Below are 20,556 nucleotides of genomic sequence, written 5' to 3'. Positions count from 1 at the left end.
AAAATAATCCCCAAAAAATATAGAGCCACCATCTTTGTGAGAAAAGTATTAAAATGATTTCCATTTCCCCACCCATGCTTGGAATTTTCTGGATGTCTGCGGACTACTGCGCTGTCCGCTGACTATGCAGGCTGCATAGGGACATATGAGTTTTTTTTGTTCTATCTTTAAACTGTGAAAGGTGGCTCCTAAAGGAGTTGTTTTTTATTTTTAAAATTGTGTATTTTTTGGGCTTTTTTGTGATTTTTTAGGAGAGGCAATGTAAGGTGAGGGAGTGGAGGGAAGGAAAGGGCACCAACCACAGAAATTTAGGAGCAGATGGACAGAGGAAGATGTTGGGCGGGCCTTAGATTTAAGGTAGGTGGCAGTGTTTCTTGTGCTCCTTGACCACAGCCTCGAAAGCACTACGAAACTGTTCCCCCCTATAGATAGGTGCTTTGCAGTACAAACATAGCACTGTGACCCTCGAAAGGTACGGGTCAACAGCATTCTGTATGGTCTGTGATGCGGCTGCTGGGATCCTCTGCCCCAAAGGAGTATCCTTTGTGGTAACAGGCGCAGTTGAGGAAGATGGGGTAGATGATGTAAACCTACTTCTCCCCGAGAAAGGTACCTTGGAAAGACCACCACACCCAGGACTCACTCCGGGTGCAGTAGATAGGGACTTCCTCTACCTCATCTTCATCTTCCTCTTGATCTTCATCTGTATCTCCGTTCCAGTTCCCATCTCCAGGCCCTCCAGGTTGTTGTGGTGGTGGTGGTGGTGGGGTTGGCTGAGGAGGAGGATTGGCCACAACAGATGCCATTTGATCAAATAAGAAGCTCAATAAAAGAGATTGCCAAAGCAGGTGCTCTCTTCTGGATAGCCAGATTGAGAATGAGGAAAGGTAATGGGTCTGTCCAATCAGAGGAGCGGTCAGCGGACAACCAAGTCGTGAATAGGCACTGAAACGTTGTATAAAGATGCCAGATCAACCAAGAATGGGTCTAGAGCTCTGGAAGGGTAACATTTCAACTTTAAACACCCTAGATTGGCTGAAAATACAGTTTGAAACTGTCCATGACTGCTGACAGTGTCTGCGGACAGACCGTCACGCAGTACTGGTGTAGTCACATGATGACTGACTGACTCACTTAGAGCCATATCTCCCTTCCTGTGTTTCAGATATAATCTAAAGAAGTGGCTGAACTCCCTAGACTGTTGATATGACTTCACCTATTGTAAATACCGCTATAGCTCATGCTAACTGTATATTGCACACTGTATGCACCATGTATTATATGTATATATGTATATTACTTCTCTATCATATGCAACTCTGTAACCTGCTCTGCGCCCAGATGCCTCCGGGCCCGACGCGCACTATAAAAGAATAAACAATGGCAATTATAATTACAATTACAATGACGTCCGGTGACGTCCGCAGCCATTACAGTCGTCTGTGGACACCAATCGGGTGGGAGACGCAGGGTGCATGCGCATGAGTGTCCATAGAACATGCACGCTGTCCGTGGACTAATTAAAAGTGTGTCATGCGAAACCAGACATGTTCCGACACCGTGCCTGTCTGGGGGCACCTCCATTTTGTGTGCGGGCAGTCCCATACCGTCGTAGGGTCTGCAGACTATTATTGGGCATTTAAAAAAAAAATGACAGGACAATTTACAAAGACATTTATAGTATAAAAGATACATTTATTTAGGAAAGGTTTGGGGTATCGGAATGGGAAACATAAATGGAACAATTAGACATTCTGTACAATAATGATCCGGGGAGAAAGTTAGTGAGGTTTCATCAAAGCGTCTTTCATTGAAATCTTGGGAATTTGATGGGGATGATTGCTTGGGGCAAGGAGGACAGGTTCAAGAAGGACAGTGATAATGTCCATTTTTAATGACATGATTTTTGACATAATTTAAAAGTTCCTTAAAGTTATACTGATGTAATCCAATTGTGCAGACAACATCATGATTTCATTATGTAAAGATGGGGTTAGGGCTTCTGTTTGAGATTCTTAGGATTATGCATAATTAAATCGGGGTGTTGTTTCTTCGTGAAAACTATGTACTATATGAAAAAAAGAAATTGTTATTTCAGTGAGATCTGTACACATTACATTGTTTATTTATATTAAAAGATGTATTGTATACCATTAGAGATGTTATCATCACTCATTTCTTCTTTTGGGAAATTTTCTTCTAACCACTGAAGTGTGTTGGCCATTTCTGTTAAAATAAGAAATATGTGCCTTTTGCATATAAGAAATGTTTATATAATGAAAGATAATAATAGAGAAATAAATACAGTGTACTTACCATTTGGTAAGTGTTTTTTTGGAATGAGCGCCTGGTGTATGCTAGTCTGTATGACAAGCTACACAAGGTGATAATATGAGGTGTACAGTTATGGTTTGTGCTTGGTGTATTCCATTATGTTGTGTGCTAAATGAAAAAATAATTTGAACATTTTCAAATGATGATTTTGTACAAAAAGGTATATTTGGGTGTAGGAAATATAAGTAATGTTGTTTTATAGATATGTGTTTGTTGGTTGAAGGGTAGAACATGTTTTGTTGTCCCCTGTGCTTCTGGGCTTTGTTAATGCTACCTGATGAGTAGAAGGAACTTGTAGCAAATTAAGGGTGCACAGGTAAAAACCTTTGAAATGCATTGAATAAACTGTGTTAAAGGGACATTATGGTTACAAGTAATACCGAAAAACACCAGAAATTCACCAGTTATGGTAAGCTAAGCAACAATAACTTGAGCCACCACTGTGCACTGCTAAGACTAACACCCAGGACATCAAAGATTACATCACAAACGCGTTGGTCAGATAGGTTCCGCCCGCATGGGCAGTTGCCCATCTAAAAGTCGCTGTGTGCCAATAAATTGGAAACACTCTGCTCTAATGAGTTGTTTACCTACATAAAGTGCCCAGTGGGCTACATTTATGGGCAAAGTGATAAGTGCTCAATCTTTCAGACAAAGGGCGCTGCTCTTGTTGCAATGATATTGTCATAGTGATAATGATGTTATTGTATTGAACTTTTCTTCTCATATTTCATAATATGAGGCAAAACCTTAAGCTTAGATGGATTCTGCACCCATGGGCAGTCCCCCAACAAAGGTGCTGTATGCAGGAGATGGATCTAGCTCATGTTCACAGAATCTTAATTTGGGACCCAGTATCACTGTTAAAGATGGATTTCTGAACTCTGTCCTGGAGGGGCAGAGGTTCAGAAGGCCAGTCTAGTTTCTTGGAACAGGGTAACCTCTGGACAAGCCAGACCAATCAGGGTAGCGATGGCAGCGGTCAAGACTAGGTCTTAAGAGGGGTGAGGGTGACTGAAAGCCTGCAATGAGCACACAAAGCAAGGACGCTTACAAATGACTCCAGACAGGTGTTATATTAAAAATATAGACACATTTATTACAAGGCCTTTGTAACATCGACCATAGTAAAGAATCACGGTAAAACTCCAGTAAACCAACACATCACAATCAATACAATATATATAAAAGAACGAGGGGTCTAAAGAGTTAGAAGCACGAAATATGCAGACCACCTAGATGGGGAGGAAAACAGGCCGTGCAAGTAACAGTTAGACCCAGTTCGACATCAGAGGCCACCTAACTAGAAAGAAGTCCGAGCCCTACGCAGAGTGGAGCCTTGTGCTCAAAAGTACCTGTACACACCGGTGCCAACGGGTAAAGGGGAGTCTCTTCAGGGAAATCAGGCAGTTCAGAGAGGTGAACAAAATGATGATGAACAGATCCCCGCTACTCAAGCGCGGCCTCCACTTGTGGGCAGAAGCAGGGCGCGAGTGTGGAAAAGGGTTGCTGTTTCCGACAGCGATGGAAAGCCACAGGCTCCTGCGGGAGGGCGACCGGTTAGAGTATTGACTACTCACCGGTCCCCGATGCAGGCAGACCCAGGCTTCTCCGGTTCTGTTTCGGTACTGGCAGGTTCAGATGTGATCAGCAGGATGTCTCGACGTTGTGTAGATTCCGCGACAGCAGGAGTCAGGGTCGAGGGTGTCCCAAATGCAGCGACACGCACAGGTTTGTTACCACAGCAGGGCAACTCGGCAACCGCGTGTTTTCCGGTCCCAAAGCACACGTCTGACTTCAGACCTGGGAACGCCAAGTGTACGAATCGTGTGAGAGTGCCGAGGACACGGGATTAGCAGTAAGCCAGACGGTGGTGACAGAGCAAGGTTCCTGTGTAGGCTGGTCAGTCCACTGGATGGCCCAGGGACGCCTCCAAAGGCTTACGTACAGGATTTGGTGAATATGCTGAGAATAGTTGTTCCCACTATTCTAAAGGGTCGAAGCACCTTTGCAGACCTTCTCGTTCGATCAGAGGCCGAGTGGTCTTGCAGGACGACAGCAGTGCAGGGTGCCAACCCTTCAGTGGGTCACTAGCGATTCCTCGACTCAGCTTCTTAATTGCAGGATTCTTGGCTCCTTACCCTTTGTTCGTGAGAACTCAGGAAATCGACATGGTAGTGGGGTTTTCAGCCTCCTCTTATCCAGAGTTCCCTTTGTGCCAAAATGGAGAAGGCCCAATGGGAGATCCGCTCACAAACACTCACACCATACGTGGACCTATCACGGACCATGGTGGTCCCAGGCATTCAGGACACTCTAGACTCTCTGGCACCCTGGATGTGTATTGGCAACAGACATCTCAGCCCACATCCTGGAGGCACACACAAGGCATGCAGAAGCCCGCAAAAGCGTTCTGTTTCGCGGGAAAGTGCATGACCCAATAAGGACTGCCCCGGGTCGGCTCGACCTGGGGGAAGGTGAAGGGGCAAGACGGTCAGCGGACAGGACAAAGAACCTTGTGGCATGGCCATTTTGGAGGCCAGGCCACCCATTTGGGCCAAACGCGGGAAGCGTGGTTAACATGGCAAAAAGGGGTTCAAAACACAAAGAAACGATAGCTGCCACCAGTCCCGTCCGTGACACACGTGCACATTTCATAATAAGTCCAGCGAGAGTTTCTAGGGCCTTTGGAATGATTAGAGACCCAAGAGCGCGGTAATGTAAGTTACGGTGCACTCTTGTTTCATGTTGTTCAAAAACTGCAACATGAGGAAAGGACCAAGGGAAACAAAGTCTCCCGGTACTGACTGTCTTAAGGGCATGTCAGTTTCCCCGTAAGAATTGAGCGAAAGCCCAGAGGAGTGTGGCTGAAGGCTGCGTTTCTCTGGCAAAGTCTAGATCGGGGTGTAAAACAACAGCAAAAAGTTTGGGGGTTGCCACATGGAAGGAAAATTACCTACAATTATGAAATCTTTCCTAACACCCGCCCCTCCCAGGCTAAGGACAGGGGGAACTAATCCACCCCTGGATGAGTTTCTTGTTCAGGTCGGTTAAACATTCTGGACAATCAGCATTGCTATGTTGGACACCTGGCCTATGCTCAATAGTGAAGTCAAAGCCTTGCAGACTTATGGACCACCTAAGCAACTTTGGATTCTCTCCCTTCATGTTTATTAGCCACTTTAAGGGCTTATGGCCAGTTTGCACAGTGAAGTGGGTCCCATAGAGGTAGGGCCTCAGCTTCCGTAGGGCCCACACAACAGAGAAACATTCTTTCTCTACTGTGGACCATCTGAGCTCTCTGTCCTTAAACTGGCGACTAATGAAACCAATAGGGTGTTCCTTACCCTTCTCATCTACTTGTGATAGTACAGCTCCTAATCCAGTGTCAGAGGCATCTGTCTGCACAATAAAATGTCTTTGGTAATCAGGGGCCCTGAGAAGAGGGGCCTGGCACAAGGAGTCTTTTAAGCCATTGAAGGCCTTCTCACACTCGTCGGTCCAAGTTACCTTCTTGGGTTTCTTCGGAGTGGTGAGAGCAGTCGAAGGGGCAGCTATGGTACCATAGTCTGCCATGAATTTGCGGTAATACCCTATGAGTCCTAAGAAGGCTCTCACTTGGGTCTGTGTAGTGGGGGTAGGCCAGTCTTGTACTGCTTGTACTTTACTCGGTAGAGGCTGTATCCTCCCTCCACCTACTTCATGTCCAAGGTAAACCACAGAGCCTTGTCCAATCTGGCATTTACTAGCCTTTATGGTCAAGTGTGCTTTCTGAAGAGCCTGTAGCACAATCCCGAGGTGTTTCACATGGTCTTCCCAGGTGGCGCTGAAAACTGCTATATCATCCAGATATGCAAGACAGAATTTCAACCCGTTTAACACATGATTCACAAGCCTATGAAAAGTGGCAGGTGCATTCTTCAACCCAAACGGCATTACCCTGAACTGGTAAAGACTGTCTGGAGTTGAGAACGCTGTCTTCTCCTTGGCGTGTTCTGATAGGGCTATTTGCCAATAGCCTTTCAGTGAGGTCAAACGTGCTGAGATACTTGGAGGCACCCAGGGCATCCACCAGCTCATCTGTTCGAGGCAAGGGGTGTGCATCTGTCTTGGTGACAGCATTTAGAGCCCTGTAATCCACGCAGAACCTCAATTCAGAAGTACCTGCCTTTGGAACCAAAACCACAGGACTGGACCAAAGACTACTAGAGGGTCAATCACCCCAAGATCTAACTTTTTGTTGACCTCTGTCTTAATGTAAAACCGTACTTTGTCTGACATTCTGTATCCTCTACATTTGGTAGGTACACTGTCTCCTGTGTCTATGTTATGTTTGCACCAAGGTGTCAAACCAGTGGACTGCGAAAACAGGGGGGAAAATTGCCTAAGCAAAGTTTTCACCTCAGCCTGCTGATCAGAAGTCAGGTAAGGGGCCACTCGGACATCCTCAAAGGAGCTATTTGAAGGACTCAATGGGAATGGGGATTAACACCATTCCGCCTCCGTGATTCCCGGGAAACCGGGGTTGTAATGCCCCGGTAATTCCGGGAATCACGGAGGCGGAATGGTAATACGAGTCCGGCGGTAACCAGTTACCGCCGGACTTGTAATGAGGCCCATAGTCTACTACGTTGGTAGTAATAGGGGAAATGGGCATCTCCCATCCCTCCTTGACTATGGCTAAGGGTCCCTGTACAGGGTGACCAAACAGAAGTTCGAAGGGGCTGAAGCCAACACCCTCCTGTGGTACCTCTCAGTAGGCAAACAGTAAGCATGGTAAAAGAAGATCCCATTTTCTTCTTTGGGGTTCTTCCAGAGCCCCAATCATACTCTTTAACTTTCTGTTGAACCGTTCCACCAGACCATTGGTCTGGGGGTGGTATGCGGAAGATAACTTGTAGGTGACCCCACATTCTTTCCACATAGCTTGCATATATTTTGACATAAAGTTGCTGCCTCTGTCGGACACAACTTCTTTAGGGAAGCCAACCCTAGTAAAGATGCCAAGTAACGCTTTTGCAACTGACTTGGCAGTTACAGTTTTTAATGGGATGGCCTCAGGATATCTGGTAGCATGGTCGACCAGTACCAGGATAAACCTATTGCCTGAGGATGTTTGCGGGTCAAGGGGACCAACAATGTCGATCCCTACCCTTTCGAATGGTATTCCCACAACTGGGAGTGGTAACAATGGAGCTTGGATTGTTGAGCCACTCTTACCAGATAACTGGCAGGAGGCACAACTCCTGCAATGACTTTCTACTTGCACCTCCATCTTGGGCCAGTAGAAGTGCATGGATAACCTTTGCTTGGTCCGCTTAATACCAAGGTGACCAGCAAGGGGCACTTCATGCGCCAACTGCAGGAGGAAGGGTCTTACAGCAAGGGTAACCACCAACCTCCTATGGTCTCCTTCTTTAGACTCTGTGGGCTCACTATACAGGAGTCCACCTTCCCAATAAATCTGATGCTTCCCAGGAGGTTCACTCTCAAGCTGGGAGCAGGCCTGTCTCCTTAGGCCTTCCAGAGATGGGCACTCACGTTGGCCTTTACTGAATTCTTCCCTGTCAGGACCACCTTCTACTAACAAATTTGTTTAGTTCAGGATGGTCATTGGGGTCAAATACTTCAGGTATCGCCGCCTCCTCGTCGGGTCCGGGCGATTGACCAACTTCCTCCACCGCAGTGGTAGGTGAGTTTGGGGGAATATTTTCTTTCCCTCGTTTTGGTTTTCTGACTCCTTTAGCCTTGGGTTTCCCCTTTGGCTGGGGCAGCTCACTGATCTTGGTCAGTGCTGCCCTTGTTTGAGACCTTGTGCAGGGTCTGTCAGCAGTGTCTCCCACGAGCCCTAACGCTCGGAGATCATTGCCCAACAAGACCTTTCCTGGGACGCTTCTCTGAATGCTCACTGGAATCCTGACTGCTGTACCATTGATAGTAAGATTTACAGGTATTACTGGGAACATGAGAGATGGGCCGTCAGCCAATTTAGTGGACATCAGAGTAGCTCTGGCAACTTCCTCTGAGTCTCCCAAGGCAGAATCCACTACAGTTTGACTGCACCCACTATCCCTAAGAGCTGGAGTATCTACTCCATTGATCAGCACACTGTCCTTAAAGTAGTGCTTGGTGTTATCTGTGTCATGATCTCTGCTTCCAAAAGGTCAGGGTTTTCCCAACTCCCTTGGAAGCAGATCCATAACCCAGGTTCCGAGTGCCAACCAGTCCCAATTGGGACCTTTTGGACCCAGTCCTGGCGCCAGTGGCACCAGGCTCATAAATATGCCCAGTCCCAGCGCTGGAAGCGCCGGGCTCATAATGCTTGGGTGGACTTACCTTCAGCAGACCATGCTGCTTACTTGCCTGCCAGTTGAGCCTCTGATCCTCTTCTGTTTGGAACTACTTTTCCTGTTGGGTGGGGCTGGAGCCACTCCCTAGATTCAGAACACTGGAACTCTTCTGGAAGGCAGGAACTCTTTTCTTACCAGGAACTCTTTTCTTACTTAGGCGTGGCTGTGGAAGGAGACACCTAAGCACTACAGGAGGCTATTTAAACCACACCCGGTGGATGAATCTTGCTTTGCGTTATTCTGCAACCTCTGCAGCAGAACGCTAATCGTGTCTTCTGCATCCGGTCCTGGGCCTAAGGAAAAAGGCTTACCATCCTGAATCCAGTCTTCAGCAACACCTATAAAGACAAGAAAGAACAGGTTAGCATTCCGGCATCTGAAAGGCAAAGGCTTACCATCCTGAATCCAGTCTTCAGCAACACCTATAAAGACAAGAAAGAACAGGTTAGCATTCCGGCATCTGAAAGGCAAAGGCTTACCTACTCTTCGTACGCTCCGGAGGCCTTCGGCGCTGCATCCCGCATCTGAAAGACAAAACAAGGTGCGTTTAAAGACATTGGGGAACTTTAATACTCACGTGCCATTACTCCTTTCCACATCTAATCCAGTGGGTATTCCGGCACCCTGCAGCCGCTCCGAACTCGTACCTGCAAAATAAAAAGACAGTTAGAGCGCATAGTGAAGCAGGCAACAAGCGCTTACTTACGTGCTTCCAGGCGCTTCTATTCATCACACGGGCTCCATCTTCAACTCACTTCAGCCCGTCATCCGCCATCGCCGGAACCCTGCAAAACAAGAGACATCATTACTAAAGACTTTAAAGACATTTGAATGACTCGAAACTTACCGTTCGTGCAGTAAACGACGGACAGCAGTCCTCTGAAGTCAAGAGGCCTGAGCTACCTATCCAGTGAAGAAACTGGTTACAGCACCCTGCCCCGAGGCAGATGGAGAGCTCGGCATTCACTTACCTAAGGTGAGAGCGTTAACCTTTGGGGGTCTACAGAAGAGGAGAAGAGGAAAGAGATAGGGACACCCCAATAACCCCAGTTCATTAACCCCATATTTTCTATCTGCAGACATCTTACTCTACACGTCAGGCATACAGTGCACAGAGGTCCAGCCCAAAGAGCCAACCGGGTGCTACACATCACCTTTGAAGATACGGTAGTCGCCCAGTCAAGACCGGCGCCTCTGCGAGAATCAGGTGAGCGTTACAGAACGCAAAGCCTACCGCAAAACTCTCGCCCAGGCGCTATGGAAACCTCGGATACTGACCCCCTAGCCCGGTTACTTGGGGAACTAAGGGCAGAAGTGCATGCAGCTCGTCAGGAAACGAATGCTCTAAGAAGGGAACTAGTTATTTCCAAGGAGAGAACAGACAATCTTGCTAGACAAGTGCTACAGTCACAAGCCGGACAGACCCCGTTACCCGCATCAGGGGCAAATCTTCCTTCAACATCCTCTATGAATCCAGTGCAGATCAACCTACCTGGGAATGTACCTCTGGCTCCGCCCGAACGATTTTCTGGTGACCCAAAGAGGTTTGCAGTATTTATCAATCAGTGCCGGTTGCACTTCTTATGCCGGCCAGCAGCCTTTCCAACTGATCAAGCAAAAGTAGCTTTTGTACTTTCGTACCTTAGTGGCAATGCGGCAGACTGGTCGATCCCTCTAGTTAATCAAGATGATCCGGTTCTCCATGATTTTCAAGCCTTTCAGCTTAGTATGGAAAAACTGTTCGCAAGACATTCACAGGGGCAGGCCTTGGACAATGAGCTTCTTTCGTTGCGACAGGGTAATCAAGACCTTTTGGCTTATATTGCATCTTTCAATAGACTAATAGTGGAAACTCAATGGCCTGAGGACAAAAGGATTACGCTGTTTTATAGAGGTCTACGTGGAGAGCTCAAAGACGTTTTAGCCCAAGTAGTGAATCCCCCACAAGACTGTTCGGATTATATAGACTTGGTCGTTCAAATAGATCACAGGCTGCAGAACAGGAAGGCCGATCGTTCCAAGTTTGATGCTCGAGTATTTTCCAAACCGCCAACTCCTTCCAAAGGAGTAGACTCCGGGGAACCCATGCAAATAGGGGGTCTGAAAGGTCCTCTAACACAAAGGGAGCGGGAAAGGAGGAAACAGTTGCAATTATGCCTATATTGCGGAAACTCAGGGCACTTTCTTCGAGACTGTCCGGTGAAACCTGCCAAGAAGGCAGTAGGAGCTGCAGTTACCAAAGTTACAAACTCTGAGCAGGGAAACGACCTCGCCCGACAAGAATAGAGGTCCTCTTGCCGAGCGTGAAAACCAGTTCCGTGACCTTGCATTTCGTGATACCTATGGTCCTCATTAGCCCTGATAATCCGGATCGATTACATGCAATTGAAGCTTACGTCGACAGCGGTGCCATCGGCAATTATGTGGATCATGAAATGGTTTTGAGGATGAATCTAACTCTTTGTCCCAAGGCTGTAAAGGACGTCATTACTACGGTGGATGGTACGGAGATAGCCTCCGGGCCAGTAACGCATACCACTCAAGAGGTGACGCTAGTAAGTCAAGATGGACACCATGAGAAGATCGTGTTCGATGTGATCAAGGCCCCTCAGTTTCAGATTATTCTAGGAATACCTTGGTTAGAGAAACACAATCCTCTGATCGATTGGCGAGCAAGAACGGTCCAGTTTCCAGAATGTTTCTCTACTTGTCACCCTCCACCTGGTGTTGCACTGGCCGCAATTTCTTCAGAGACTCCCCAGTTACCTCCCGAATACCTAGAATACCAAGATGTTTTCGGAAGGATCAGGCTAACTCTCTACCTCCTCATAGGTCTTATGACTGCCAGATAGACCTGATACTGGATCTACTCCTCCTTGTAGTAGAATTTATGCCCTCACCGAGCCTGAGAACCTTCACCTTCGACAATACCTGGATCAATACCTGGCAAATGGGTTTATTCGTCCTTCCAAGTCCCCTGCTTCTTCAGCTTTGTTCTTCGTTCCAAAAAAGGAAGGAGACCTTAGAACTTGTATCGATTATCGCTCCCTGAACCAGATCACCGTTAAGAATAGATATCCGTTACCTTTGATCCCTGAACTCCTGGACCAAGTCAGAAAAGCATGCATATATACAAAGCTGGATCTTAGAGGAGCTTACCACTTGGTACGAGTAAAAGAGGGCGATGAATGGAAGACGGCCTTCCGCACCAAGTATGGGCTATTTGAATATCAGGTCATGCCCTTCGGACTTTGCAATGCCCCGGCCGCCTTTCAATATTTTATGAACGATGTCCTCAGAGAGCTCATAGATGTATGTGTTGTTGTTTACATTGACGACATCCTCGTTTAATCTTCATCGGAATCTGAACATCGGAAACACGTGAAAATGGTCCTCGAAAGATTGCGTCAACACAAACTTTTCGCTAAGTTGGAAAAATGTGTTTTCAACGTGACTGAAGTTGAATTCTTGGGATTCATATTATCACCTGGCGGAGTGCGTATGGATTCAAATAAGGTCGATGCAGTTCTCAAATGGCCATCACCATCCTCCGTAAAAGGTGTGCAAAGCATGTTAGGCTTCGCTAACTTTTACCGTAGGTTTATCCCCGAATTCTCTCGAATAGTCCAGCCCATCACTGCCTTGTTAAAGAAAAACAAACGTTTTGAATGGTCTACCGAGGCGGAACAAGCTTTCCAGGATTTGAAGACTAAATTTATCTCTGCACCAATCTTAAAACACCCTCGCCCCGAACTCCCCTACATCGTGGAAACTGATGCTTCAAGCCTTGCCATGGGGGCAGTTCTATCACAAAAGGACCCGGTAACCAATCAGTTGCATCCCGTGGCATTTTGGTCCCGCAAATTCTCGCCTCCTGAAATCAATTACACGATTACTGACAAGGAACTTCTGGCTATCAAGTCTGCCTTTAAGGCTTGGCGGCATTATCTGCTGGGGGCCCGACACACCGTTACTGTGATTACGGATCACCGAAACCTGCAATATTTGAAGACCGCAAAAGCCCAATCCTCTAGGCAACTCCGTTGGGCATTATTCTTTGCCGAGTTTGACTTCATAATTACCTATCGACCTGGTACAAAGAACGGTAAAGCCGATGCCCTTTCTCGGATGGGAGTGGAAGAACACTTGGTCAACCCTAAACCTGTACCAATCATTCCCGAACAAAGAATTCTGGGTGTAATCGCCACAGAATCCATAGAGGAAGTTAAGGATGAAGCCAGGCAACTTGTAACTCCAGCAGACATACAGAATTGGCATCTGCAGGGAAAGGACTTTGCAGTAAAGGACAACTTATTGTATTTCCAAGAACGATTATACCTACCCAGCACAGATTTACAGAAAAAAGTAATCTCTTGTTATCACGACTCTTTAATGGAAGGTCATCCCGGTATAGCCAAGACCTCAGAAAAGATCAAGCGCTACTTCTGGTGGCCGTCTTGGAAAAAAGATATCAGAGACTTTATAATGTCCTGTGGAGTATGCGCCCAAAACAAGAGTCAAAAGGAAAGACCAGCAGGCCTCTTACGCCCTATTGACATCCCACCTCGCCCTTGGCATACGCTTTCTATGGACTTCATCACCGATCTACCTCCATGCTCCGGATACAATACGATTCTAGTAATCGTGGACTTATTCTCCAAGATGGCGCATTTCATTCCGCTCAAAGGCTTGCCAACAGCAGCAACTCTGGCCCGAGAATTTCTCGAAAACATCGTCCGACTGCACGGTTTTCCTTCGGTTCTAATTTCGGATCGAGGTAGTCAATTTATTTCTCATTTTTGGCGAAGTTGCTGTCGGTCGGCTCAAATTGATGTGAGACTATCGACCAGTCACCACCCTCAGACCGACGGACAAACCGAGAGGACCAATCAAACTCTGGAACAGTATTTACGCTGCATGCTGCAACAAACTGAAAAAACTTGGAAAGATATCCTTTGGATAGCCGAGTATGCCTACAATAACTCTGTCCATTCGGGAACTGGGAAAACCCCGTTTTTTCTTTTGTACGGCAGTCACCCTCGAACCTCGGAGTTGGATCCCCTCCAAGATCTTGAAACACCAGCAGTAGACTACCTGCATTCTACAATCACCCAAGCCTTTAAGGAAGCTGTTTCTCACCTTCAAAGGGCTAAAGAACAATACAAGAAAGGAGCAGATCAACATCGGAAGGAAGCCCCTCACTATCAAGTAGGGGATCAAGTCTGGTTATCCACCAAATATCTATCTCTAAAAGGGCCACGCACATTCAACCCAAGATACCTTGGTCCCTATTCCATCACTACCATAGTAAACCCAGTAGCGGTCAAGTTGGACTTGCCCCCGCACATGAAGATACATCCGGTCTTCCACGTCTCTCTATTAAAACCCGTGCAACCTCAAACCCGACTAACCAATTCTCCAAAACCTATCCTAGTGGATGGAGAACTCGAGTTTGAAGTCAAAAGCATTCTGGACTCCAAGATCTCCAAATCTAAACTATTCTACCTAATTGACTGGAAAGGCTACGGCCCCCAAGAGAGATCCTGGGAACCTGCTGAATATGTCCACGCTCCTCGCCTAATCAAAAGATTTCACCGAACATTTCCTGACAAGCCAAAACCCCCGGAGAAGCCCGGTTTGGGAGGGGCCTTGAGGGGGGGTACTGTCATGATCTCTGCTTCCAAAAGGTCAGGGTTTTCCCAACTCCCTTGGAAGCAGATCCATAACCCAGGTTCTGAGTGCCAACCAGTCCCAATTGGGACCTTTTGGACCCAGTCCTGGCGCCAGTGCGACCAGGCTCATAAATATGCCCAGTCCCAGCGCTGGAAGCGCCGGGCTCATAATGCTTGGGTGGACTTACCTTCAGCAGACCATGCTGCTTACTTGCCTGCCAGTTGAGCCTCTGATCCTCTTCTGTTTGGAACTACTTTTCCTGTTGGGTGGGGCTGGAGCCACTCCCTAGATTCAGAACACTGGAACTCTTCTGGAAGGCAGGAACTCTTTTCTTACCAGGAACTCTTTTCTTACTTAGGCGTGGCTGTGGAAGGAGACACCTAAGCACTACAGGAGGCTATTTAAACCACACCCGGTGGATGAATCTTGCTTTGCGTTATTCTGCAACCTCTGCAGCAGAACGCTCATCGTGTCTTCTGCATCCGGTCCTGGGCCTAAGGAAAAAGGCTTACCATCCTGAATCCAGTCTTCAGCAACACCTATAAAGACAAGAAAGAACAGGTTAGCATTCTGGCATCTGAAAGGCAAAGGCTTACCTACTCTTCGTACGCTCCGGAGGCCTTCGGCGCTGCATCCCGCATCTGAAAGACAAAACAAGGTGCGTTCAAAGACATTGGGGAACTTTAATACTCATGTGCCATTACTCCTTTCCACATCTAATCCAGTGGGTATTCCGGCACCCTGCAGCCGCTCCGAACTCGTACCTGCAACATAAAAAGACAGTTAGAGCGCATAGTGAAGCAGGCAACAAGCGCTTACTTACGTGCTTCCAGGCGCTTCTATTCATCACACGGGCTCCATCTTCAACTCACTTCAGCCCGTCATCCGCCATCGCCGGAACCCTGCAAAACAAGAGACATCATTACTAAAGACTTTAAAGACATTTGAATGACTCGAAACTTACCGTTCGTGCAGTAAACGACGGACAGCAGTCCTCTGAAGTCAAGAGGCCTGCGCTACCTATCCAGTGAAGAAACTGGTTACAGCACCCTGCCCCGAGGCAGATGGAGAGCTCGGCATTCACTTACCTAAGGTGAGAGCGTTAACCTTTGGGGGTCTACAGGAGAGGAGAAGAGGAAAGAGATAGGGACACCCCAATAACCCCAGTTCATTAACCCCATATTTTCGATCTGCAGACATCTTACTCTACACGTCAGGCATACAGTGCACAGAGGTCCAGCCCAAAGAGCCAACCGGGTGCTACACATCACCTTTGAGGATACGGTAGTCCCCCAGTCAAGACCGGCGCCTCTGCGAGAATCAGGTGAGCGTTACAATCTGGAATCCTAGCATAAGCCTCTGCGACTTTAGGCTCCCGGGAACCCAGGGAAACTAAAATTACCTCTGCTTCTATCCCACTAGGGAAGGAGTCTGAGGAGAAGGATGCTCCGGTAATCTCTTCTTTCTCGCAGGAGGAGAAGGCCAGATTAGCAGAGTGGACCCCCAAGGTTTTGACCTTACATCTGGGATCCCCCTTCATGTGGTCAGTTGCTCCGCAAGCAAAACACGATCCATTGGGTTGGTTTACATAGGGAGGCTTACTATAACCAGAGTTCTGTTTCGGAGGCTGACCTCCACTACCCTGTGAGTTCTCTTGTGTCTTACCCTTATTTTTCTTTTTGTGGCCCTTTTGGGAAGAAGATTTTTCAGTTTCCCCACCCTCCTTATCTTTGGACTTTTTCCCTTCCTCCTGCTTACCAGGATGAGTCTTGTCCTTATGGGACACTCGATGTGACACCCATAAATCTGCTGCAATGGCAAGCTTCTTAGATCTATCTCCTTTGATTCTGCCAAATGCTGCTTAAGCTCAGGGGAAGAAGATGCAAAAATATGTTCCAGCATTATAAACTTCGACCCAGCCAGTCAAGTTTTTTAAGGATTCGGTTACATAAGATACCCAAGTACCACCTTCTTTTTTCTTATACTCTCGGAATCATTTTAAATATTGGGCAGGAGTCTTTCCAAACTTTAAAATGAGAGTTTTCTTCAACATTGCAAAATCTGTTCGCTCAGCCTTCGACATTTCCATAATGGCCCTACAGCCAGAATGGGGCAGTCTGCTGAGTAACCAGGCAATCTTATCAGCATTGTCAACTTGTTGAACTTCACATGCATACTCAAATGTATTCAGCCAGTCCATAATATCATTCTTTTCCTCATACACACTGAGCAGATCTTTTGGAAACCTTAGATGAGAGGAGGCCCCAGACCCATGTCCAGGACCCTTGGATCCATTGGCAACTTGAAGCTTAGCCAGTTCCAACTGGTGATCCCTGTCTTTCTGTTTTTCTACCTGTTCGATCTTTAGCTTGGCCCTATTGAACTGAAGCTCTTCCTGGAGTATGACCATATTGAACTCAAGCTCCTTCTGCCTAAACCGCAGCTCTTGCTTCTTGAATTCAAGCATGGCCTCCCCATCAGCACTGGCAGAGGAAACATTGGACATTTCATCCTCCCTGTCCTCATGGTCGCGGTGGACCAGTGCAGTGGCAGAACTGCCAGTTCTATCATTGAGAGCAGCCCCACCTCCTTCTGCACTGTCATCTGAAGCTATAGTGCTTAGCTGCGCTTCTTGCCACGCCATGATTCTTTGGATCATTTCCATTTTTGCACACATCTTTTTCAATGTTTCGGATTTAGGAGCATTTAAAGTTAACAAGGTACTTGTTTCCATACTGTTAGATAGGACTATGGCCTTTAAAAAGTTGTACTACGACAATTCACTACATGTCCTGTTAGGAATAACTTGAAATGCCTTTGCTTGTGCACAACACTGGATACCTTCAGTTGTATCCCACCGCTGTACACCAATTTGTTAACATGGATTTCTGAACTCTGGCCTGGAGGGGCAGAGGTTCAGAAGGCCAGCCTAGTTTCTTTGAACAGGCTAACCTCTGGACAAGCCAGACCAATCAGGGTAGCGATGGCGGCGGTCAAGACTAGGTCTCAAGAGGGGTGAGGGTGACTGAAAGCCCCCAATGAGCACACGAAGCAAGGACGCTTACAAATTACTCCAGACGGGTGTTATATTAAAAATATAGACACATTTATTACAAGGCCTTTGTAACATCGACCATAGTAAAGAATCATGGTAAAACTCCAGTAAACCAACACATCACAATCAATACAATATATATACAAGACCGAGGGGTCTAAAGAGTTAGAAGCACGAAATATGCAGACCACCTAGATGGGGAGGAAAACAGGCAGTGCAAGTAATCGTTAGACCCAGTTCGACATCAGAGGCCAGCTAACTAGAAGGAAGTCCGAGCCCTACAAAGAGTGGAGCCTTGTGCTCAAAAGTGCCTCCACACGCGGATTCCAACGGGCAAAGGGGAGTCTCTTCAGGGAAATCAGGCAGTTCAGAGAGGTGAACAAAAAGATGATGAACAGATTCCTGCTACTCAAGCGCGGCCTTCACTTGTGGGCAGAAGCAGGGCGCGAGTGCGGAAAAGGGTTGCTGTTTCTGACAGCGATGGAAAGCCACAGGCTCCTGCGGGAGGGTGACCGGTTAGGGTATTGACTACTCACCGGTCCCCGATGCAGGCAGACCCAGGCTTCTCTGGTTCTGTTTCAGTACTGGCAGGTTCAGATGCAATCAGCAGGATGTCTCGACGCCGTGTAGATTCCGCGACAGCAGGAGTCAGGGTCGAGGGGGTCCCAAATGCAGCGAACACGCACAGGTTTGTTACCACAGCAGGGCAACTCGGCAACCGCGTGTATTCCGGTCCCAAAGCACACGTCTCACTTCAGAACTGGGAACGCCAAGTGTATGAATCGTGTGAGAGTGCCGAGGACACGGGATTAGCAGTAAGCCAGATGACGGTGACAGAGCAAGGTTCCTGTGTAGGCTGGTCAGTCCACTGGATGGCCCACGGACGCTTCCGAAGGCTTACGTACAGGATTTGGTGAAGATGCCAAGAATAGTTGTTCCCACTATTCTAAAGGGTCGAAGCGCCTTTGCAGACCTTCTCGTTCGATCAGAGGCCGAGTGGTCTCGCAGGACGACAGCAGTGCAGGGTGCCAACCCTTCAGCGGGTCACCAGCTATTCCTCGACTCAGCTTCTTAGTTGCAGGATACTTGGCTCCTTACCCTTTGTTTGTGAGAACTCAGGAGATTGACATGGTAGTGGGGTTTTCAGCCTCCTCTCATCCAGAGTTCCTTTCGCACCACAACGGAGAGGGCCCAATGGGAGATCCGCTCACAAATACTCACACCATACATGGACCTATCACGGACCACAGTGGTCCCAGGCATTAAGGACACTCTAGGCTCTCTGGCACCCAGGATGTGTATTGGGAGCAGACATCCCAGCCCACATCCTGGAGGCACACACAAGGCATGCAGAAGCCCGCGAAAGCGCTGTGTTTCGCAGGAAAGTGCATGACCAAATAAGGACTGCCCCGGGTCGGCTCGACCTGGGGGAAGGTGAAGGGGCAAGACGGTCAGCGGACAGGACAAAGAACCTTGTGGAATGGCCATTTTGGAGGCCAGGCCACCCATTTGGGCCAAAAGCAGGAAGCGCGGTTAACATGGCAAAAAGGGGTTCAAAACACAAAGAAACGATAGCTGCCACCAGTCCCGTCCGTGACACACTTGCACATTTCATAATAAGTTCAGCGAGAGTTTCTAGGGCCTTTGGAATGACTAGAGACCCAAGAGCGCGGTAATGTAAGTTATGGTGCACTCTTGTTTCATGTTGCTCAAAAGCTGCAACATGAGGAAAGGACTAAGGGAAACAAAGTCTCCCGGTACTGATTGTCTTAAGGGCATGTCAGTTTCTATGTAAGAATTGAGCGAAAGCCCAGAGGAGTGCGGCTGAAGGCTGCACTTCTCTGGCAAAGTCTAGATCAGGGTGTAAAACAATAGCAAAAAGTTTGGGGGTTGCCACGTGGAAGGAAAATTACCTACAATTATGAAATCTTTCCTAACAATCACCAACATTGTATTTGGATTTACTTCTGATTCTGTAACGAATATTGTGTCCTGATCCATGTAATCCGGAGAAGGCCATTGATTCACTCTCTAAAGTGGCGAACACCATGTCCTTGCCCACATCCTAAGAATCAACCACCATCACTTATGGAAGGACTCGTAGGGAATCTTGGCTTGGCCATGAGTGTAGACAATGCAAATGAAAACCTCTTGGGTTTGTAAAAAAACACCAGTAGTAGAAATAATGAGGCGAGTTTATCAAGCGACATGCAAATATACACATTTAATTCACGAAAACAGGAAGAGTGATGCAGAAGGGGAAACCCTACCCCCATCAGTTCAAACCAATAATTGCAAGGCATCTGGGAACCTGTGGGCAAAGAATATAGCAGTAACTGTGCATCCCAGGATGTCTTCCTATAAGAGGCCAAGGGGGTTGTCTGACCTGGGTGTGCAATGATGCTGTGCAGATGGGAAGGCAAAAGGGAAACCCTACAACTGGAGAAACCAGCATCCTCAAGTTACCAGTGAGCTCCATGATTTACAGGACCTACACCTTCCCCCCTTGCATGTCTGCCATTGTACAGAGTTCCTGGATCCTGGACCATCTTCTGAGGTATTCTGTATCAGCAGAACCTCATCTCAGTGTGGTGTTCTTTTACTGTATCACTATTTTAATATCTGGATGAAAGCATAGCATTTATAGTTCTCATGCGACACTTGGCAATCCTGTAATGCCATGGAAAAGCCGACAGCGGTGCTCTGCCATATCAGCACCTGATTAGAGGCTAAAAGGCCCAATGGGTGGAGGGCGAAGAAATAAGTCTTAGGTCATGCTACGTTTTCTCTCCCTCCTTCATCCTCCACTTCCATGTCTTCTTCAAGGTCCCGTAAAGTACACCCCAAAAGTGCAGGATGGTCAGGAATAGGGGGTCCGGGAAGAGGTGGAAAAGTGCACCCCTCACATCCCTTCCACTCCACACCACTGGGCCTCATCAGGGGTTGGGCTGTAGCCCTTAAATGTGGTGGTAACGGTATTACCGCCGCATTTAAGGGCTGGCCCTATCACGAGCTAGGCGCTAAATCAGCTGTTTTACCTCCAGCTTTTTTCTGGAGGTGGAAATCCCTGTTTTCGGCGGTATTACAGTCGGCTGTATTAGCCCGCAGTATTAGCACTGAAAATTCCCCATTGTATTCAATGGA

At 47.5% G+C, this 20,556-nt stretch overlaps 1 protein-coding gene across 1 annotated transcript in view; it reads left to right on the top strand.

Moving 5' to 3' along the window:
• Nucleotides 1-20,556, top strand: part of LOC138528223 (extracellular calcium-sensing receptor-like) — a 262,202-nt gene that overhangs the window by 101,868 nt on the left and 139,778 nt on the right. The window lies entirely within an intron of this gene.

This window comes from Ambystoma mexicanum, chromosome 7q, assembly GCF_040938575.1.
Source record: "Ambystoma mexicanum isolate Mex_15411 chromosome 7q, UKY_AmexF1_1, whole genome shotgun sequence".
Lineage (NCBI taxonomy): Eukaryota > Metazoa > Chordata > Amphibia > Caudata > Ambystomatidae > Ambystoma > Ambystoma mexicanum.
This window is presented reverse-complemented; position numbering and strand designations above follow the sequence as displayed.